The sequence below is a fragment of the Ornithodoros turicata genome, chromosome 1 (assembly GCF_037126465.1).
Source record: "Ornithodoros turicata isolate Travis chromosome 1, ASM3712646v1, whole genome shotgun sequence".
Taxonomy (NCBI): Eukaryota; Metazoa; Arthropoda; class Arachnida; order Ixodida; family Argasidae; genus Ornithodoros; species Ornithodoros turicata.
In genome coordinates this window covers 204,096,457-204,102,799 of record NC_088201.1, presented here as the reverse complement: position 1 = coordinate 204,102,799, position 6,343 = coordinate 204,096,457, and positions in this window count along the sequence as shown.

Here is a 6,343-nt window from a genome sequence, read left to right as displayed (position 1 = left end):
TCATGACGTTGTAAAACGCATAAAAAGTCTAATATTCCTATACGTGAGAACCATCATTGCAATAGCGTGAATATCTGTCATAACATTTCGAGCGCAATAGGGAATCTCAATTTCATATTCCAACATTACTCAACTTTTAATTTCTTATTAAGTGAACAGCATAGACGTAAGGAAATAACGTGAAACAACACAATCAACAGCTACAATTAATAGAGAGCCAAACCTGCGCACAATCCAACACATAGAGAAATAATAGCTAATCAATCTATCAAAAGGCGATATAGCACAGACTTAACGCTGAAGAACAGAGGAACATGCGGCGACATGTAAACAACAACAGAGGAAAATAATCTATCATTGAGCCATCATAAAATCGAACAATATGCAATTTTCATTCTAACAAACACTACGAACCTTGATGGAGGTATCCAAGACATAGAAAATATGCACTGTTTTCATCTCGGTTTTCACTCTTTTCCTCAAAGCCGGGAGACTTTATGTCTCTGTCTATGTGACCATAGCACCGCGCATGCTTTATCACTCAAAGGGTTGGGGGCTATATTCCTTCGTCCAGCAAACGGGGCGCTCTAGAGGTCAGATAAGAGAGTTCAAAGGCGATATATTTTATTGTGCAGCGCAAATAGATGTGGATATCACTCGCGGGGGTCACTATCTTTTCGCATCCTTTCTCTGAAACGGAAATCTTTCGTCAAAGTGGTTTACAAGTCGAATAAGTTTGTAGAGATGCGATATTGTTATTGAACATGTAGAGAAAGTCCAAATTATTAATTGGTAGCAACGATACTCAATCAAAAAACGACAAACAAATTTAATTACATCAATTTTTGTAATATCTTGCAACAGAAAGTTCTAATGAACCACACAGAAAAATCAAATGTGAAACACAACTCAGAAATATGAGGCATTCCCAACTCAGAGATTATTTTTACTTATCTCAATCGAGTGAACAATTGAAACAAATACGACACAATTAATACATCATGCGTACATAATGTCCAACTCATAGAATATCAGTCGAACCTGGAACAAAACAATAATTAATTCAGACATATAATTTCTAAGCAAGCAGCTGAATACACCGTAGAATCTGTACAGAAACTTGTCATTTTCAATGAATAAGCATGATCAACTAGTGGATTCAAGCGATAAAGTGTGATGAAACCCGACGACCCCCAACACCAACATCAAATTAGGGAGGGACTGCCTCTAGTATGGCCTTGTACATAGAATCACTGAAAGCGCACATTTTTTCTTACTCATCACATCATTTTGTAAATCAGTTTCCATAATTCTCAAGGCATGGGGATATTAATAACATTCTAAAAAAAATTTAATCAATAAAATGAGCATAGATATGCTTTTAATGAAGTGTAGACGCGCACTTGAAAACAGAAGAGACAATTGCTCTACATTGAAAAGATGGACAGATTTTGTACTCGATACCATAAGTCATGGGAAGATGTGATAAAAAACTGCTTCGAAAAGGATGAGCCGCGAAACGATTTCATTATCGCTTCATTTCAATACATCCTAGACATTGTCGTATTCGGAGATATGGTACAGGCTACAGAACTGAAGGTGCAAGAATTTATATGCCGAATCTACAATACTTATAAAAATATCTGCACATCAACGTCGGAAGGGTTACTGGGATTGATGGCGGAGCTTTTGAGGTTTGCCAACGAATAATTGAAATACACTAGACTAGAAGTTAATCGAATGGATTGATACTTTCTATATAACATAATGCGAATTCTTTATGTCGTGGATATTAAAAGTTACGAATATTTTCCGAACGAAATTTACTTAAAACTCGAAGAAAGAGTCACCCGCGTCCTCGGAGACGTTTTGGCAACACGCCGGGCTGCGTTTCCCCATTGCCGTACCCGAAACCGAACGCGATTCTGCGCCTGACGCGTTAAAGGGACTCTGACCAGAAGTTCGACAAATATTTCGTTTGCATCTATTACGAAGGTATAATATGCCTCCAAGCAACACGCGAAATATTTTGGCTGTGCGCGGAGGCAAAGTTTGCCAAACAGGGAGCTCAAAACCGGCTTCGCTTTTCCCCCTCAACTCGCGCAATCGGGGCCGAAATCTAGCCTCTTTGCAGTGGACATCCGCCAATTTCCGTGTGTGTGACGAAGTCACGAGGGCCACGTTTCATTGGGCGCCCGGACCGGAAGTTCTGTTGTTAGTGAGTTTGTGAGAGCGCCGGCATCCGTCCGGAAAGCGATCTTCAATATGGACGTCGAAGGCAGAAATGCGGAGACTTCGAGCCCGGAACTTCTTTCTGACCTTTCTGCGATCGAGACATCGAGAAGAAAATTCTGCGTGCTGAACAGCTCGGTAGGCTTTCGAAACGTCGCCGATGCCGCGAATGCGAGACGAAGTTAGAGCTCTACGAACATCAGTTACAGATGAAGCAAACAGCATGAGTCGACTGTCTTCAGGTAAGCGATGAGCTTTTTAACGCACACTGTGATCGAACATGTAAACGTTCTCAGAAATTTCGTGTTCTGATATCTAATGCGCACTTGCTGTTCATGGTGCCGGTGTGGCTGGTGTGTCATAATGCCGAAGGAGATCGAATGCTTGTGCTGCAAGGAGCTCGAAAACACTGCCGAATGACTGCAGTATGAGTGCATTACAACCCACAAAGATTTCCAACTTCTATTCTTCAATATGACTGTCCTGAAGGTCGCATATTGAACTCCGTGGGCAGCGCGAACCTATGAGCGACTGTATTCGCAAGTAAGTCACATGTGTCCTTGTCGAACGATGTTAAAATTTGGGCGCCCAAAACTGGTTTGGTCCTGCAATAGAGTCGTTAAAAACTCCAGTACAGGGCGCAGCACATAAAAAGGCTATACAGTACACGACTCTGAACTGGACAAAAATCAATATAGGCAGTTTTGTAATTTTCAGTGTGCTGTGTCCTGAGTCACGTTTTTATGTATTGCCCTGTGCATAAGGTTTTAGCGTAGGTTTTTAGCGATATTGAGTGTTCTTGATTGTCGATTCAGTGAAAAGCAAAACAATTTTGGGTTCTAAAAGAACACAGCATGTGTAGTAATGTACAAGGTGTGGGCAGGTAAACTGCAGTTACTCTCAGGTACATGTAGAAATGACAATGCACACACACTGTACTGTAACCGGTTACCTATTTGCCTAAACTATATTTTATGTACATCTGTGTAGACGATGCAGATACACTGCGTATCGCCAGTTTGCAAGGTGAGTATGGCACAAGCTTGGAAAAAACAAGATCATGGTCATCCCAGCCTGTGCAGTGAAGAGGGTCTGGCAAGCCTTTCCCACAGAAAATGCCACAGGCTTCAAGTACCCAAGATCCTAACTGGGGGTACCTCTTCGCCCAGCTCGTCTATCACATTTAAAATAATTCAGCATCTGTATTTAGGATGATCTATAGCTCTCAGGATGATGCATGGTTCATGAGTTCAACATGTTGTGTTGAAACACAACACTAGTCCTTTTTAATGAGTCTTGCGGAACGATAGATGAGCACTCCTTTCGTGACATTGTGTACCACAGTGAACAATTTCTTGAGCAAGACTGATGAACGAACAAAAAATAGAGTCTTGTCTTCCAAATATGTATGTTCCTTGTAACTTCCGTATTTGTTAAGTGACCCATGTTGATGTCCCCCCTCATGTAATGCCTGCAATGGCCTTTGAGACATATTCATAAATAAATAAATATCAAAACCGGAAAAAGATGTAACACGTATCCTCTCTTTGTGTGAATGATACATAGACATTCTCAGAAGATTTGTACATAGTCACACTTTGCCTCATTTTGCATAAAGCCTAGTTCCACCTCTTACATCATCTCCACAATCTCCAAAGCAGTACAAGGCTAAAGTAATCAGCTACGACATAAAAAGAAGGAGGGGAGGAAAACAAATGCTGGCACATCTAAAATTCGAAGAAACCCTGGTACTTTCACGGGGCTACTCACGGCTCAGTGCTGGATCAGATCCCGATGGAAAACAGCTTTTCTGAGCCTCAGTGATTGATTCCCTTGATTGCACTGACTGTGAGGCACATCTCATTGGCTTGGTGGCAAGTGGGCTTGCGTCTGATAGTAAGATTTGGAAGAAAGGGAGCAAGGAACATCTCTCTACGGTCTTAAGAAGGATATCAACGTTACCTGTCAAGGTACAGCATTTCATGTTGCTTTCAGTAAGTACAACACTCCTCATAGCAGTTACCATTCGTGTTGGGAAAGCATGCTGAAGTTAGCTCAGGCAGTGCATCCAGAACTGTGAATCGGGTTCATAGAGAGCACCTGGTGAGAGGGACAGCAACAGTGTCCAGTAAAGACTCTCCAGGAATTTTGTGTATGTTTGGGGGTCACACCTTTTAATAGTGTTGATGGAAAGCAGGGTGTGTGAAACACTGACTTCTGGTAGATGAATTCTTGTTATTTATAACCAGGTACCCATGTTCTAGTAATCTAGAAAAAGCCTTGGCTCTCTTAGAGGAAATTGCTAATGAATCTGAGTGTCTTTTGTGGAAACAGGTTGTAACTGCCTTTCTATCCACCCTTCTTAGTTGCCCTAGCAAAAGCAAATATGTAATGCTGTACACCATATCTGATGCTAGCACACTAATTGCTTTGAGTATTCTCAGGCTTCTGAAATGGAACTACCTCGTACATACGCTGTGCCATGTCGGCAAGAACATAAATCAGACTGCCTTTACTTTTTAAATTGGCCCTTCAGTGCTTCATGTGACTGCTAGAATGGCACCCCCAAAACAATAGGCAACAAGAATGATTTCTGCAATGTATTGAGCTTTGTAAAACAACAACTTTATTTGAAAATATATTCCAAAAGCCGGGTGACAACCTCATAATGTAGCGTCCTTTACTGCAAACACCGCTCAACACAACGAATAAAAGCAGAGCGTAAACGTTTTGTCGCCTATCCAGGTGGCATCATCAGTACAACATAGGCCAAAGATGAGCACATCAGCCTATCTAAGAGGGAATCTTACACATCCGATAGGGGGCCACGGTATGTATTACAGGCTGAAGCATCACGCCTGATAAAGCAGTATTCTAAGAACTTTCTAGGGTCCCATCGCTAGTCATGAGCAAAGGTTACTGCACCATCAAAATATATGTCCCTTAGGACAGCAGTGGTAGACTGATTCGGTCCTGTTTAGTTAAGCTAAGCATTAGTAGCCCTGGCAACTGGCTCTTTTAGTCTTGTCCCACGTCTTTTGTCTATCTCGCCAATGTAGGTTGCATCAGATTCTATGCACTCAACTTGATATGCACAGTCAAAATGCCTGATGGGCACAGTGCCCTCCAAATAGCGTATGAAATACATTGGATGAAAGGAATGCGGACCACCGATTTGACTCCTTTGATGTTGTTTTTGATTGTTCTCTGTTGGAGGGATAGTAGTGATAGATATTGCATTTGGTAACAATGGGACGCTCAGGTTACATGCGACACGCACACGCACGATAAGATATATCAGAAAACAATGGAAATCATGTATCGATAGTGTGAACAATGGGTTCCCAGGTTTCAATAACATGCGCCGCCAGGATAAGGTAACGGTTAACTCAGGTAAACAATGGGAACTCACGTGTCGATAGTGTTTGATGGGCACCTGGATGCACGTTTAATGACATTTAATAACACGCAATGACATGTAATAACACGCAAGTGACATGTAATAACACGCAAGTGACATGTAATAACACACAAATGACAGGCAATAACATCTGATGACATTTAATAGTATTTTTCCGATCGGGTTGACGTCAGTCCGTCACCTAGTTTGGTTGCCGCGTCAGAGCGCCAGGTAGTTTCGGTTCCCACCAAGCGCCCTCTAGTTTTCAAGCTTTGGCCGTCTGTAGTTTCGGTTTCGGTTTTAAATGAATGGACGCCAAGCTTGGTTGCTCCACGTGTAGTTCTGGTTTCAGTTTCGAATTCCTACGTGTTGCCAGATGCCCTCTGGTTTCAAGCTAGTGACCGACTGTAATTTCGGTTTCAAACCGCAGCACGCTAGTTTCGCTGTGACAACGTCAACGCAGGTTTTTGAATGGTTACCAGATGTCCCTCTAGTTTCAAGCTTTCGACCGTCTGTACTTACGGTTTCATTTGACAAAAAACTAAATGCCGCGTCACAGCATGATTTTTTCCCCCCATTTGATAAGTACACTCAAATAATGATGTACATCAGAGACCAGACAACACTGTATATATTCCTTTTTTATTTCAGCACATTATTGTACTACTCTTTTATTCAACTAACGAAAATATATGTTACAAATTACCAGAG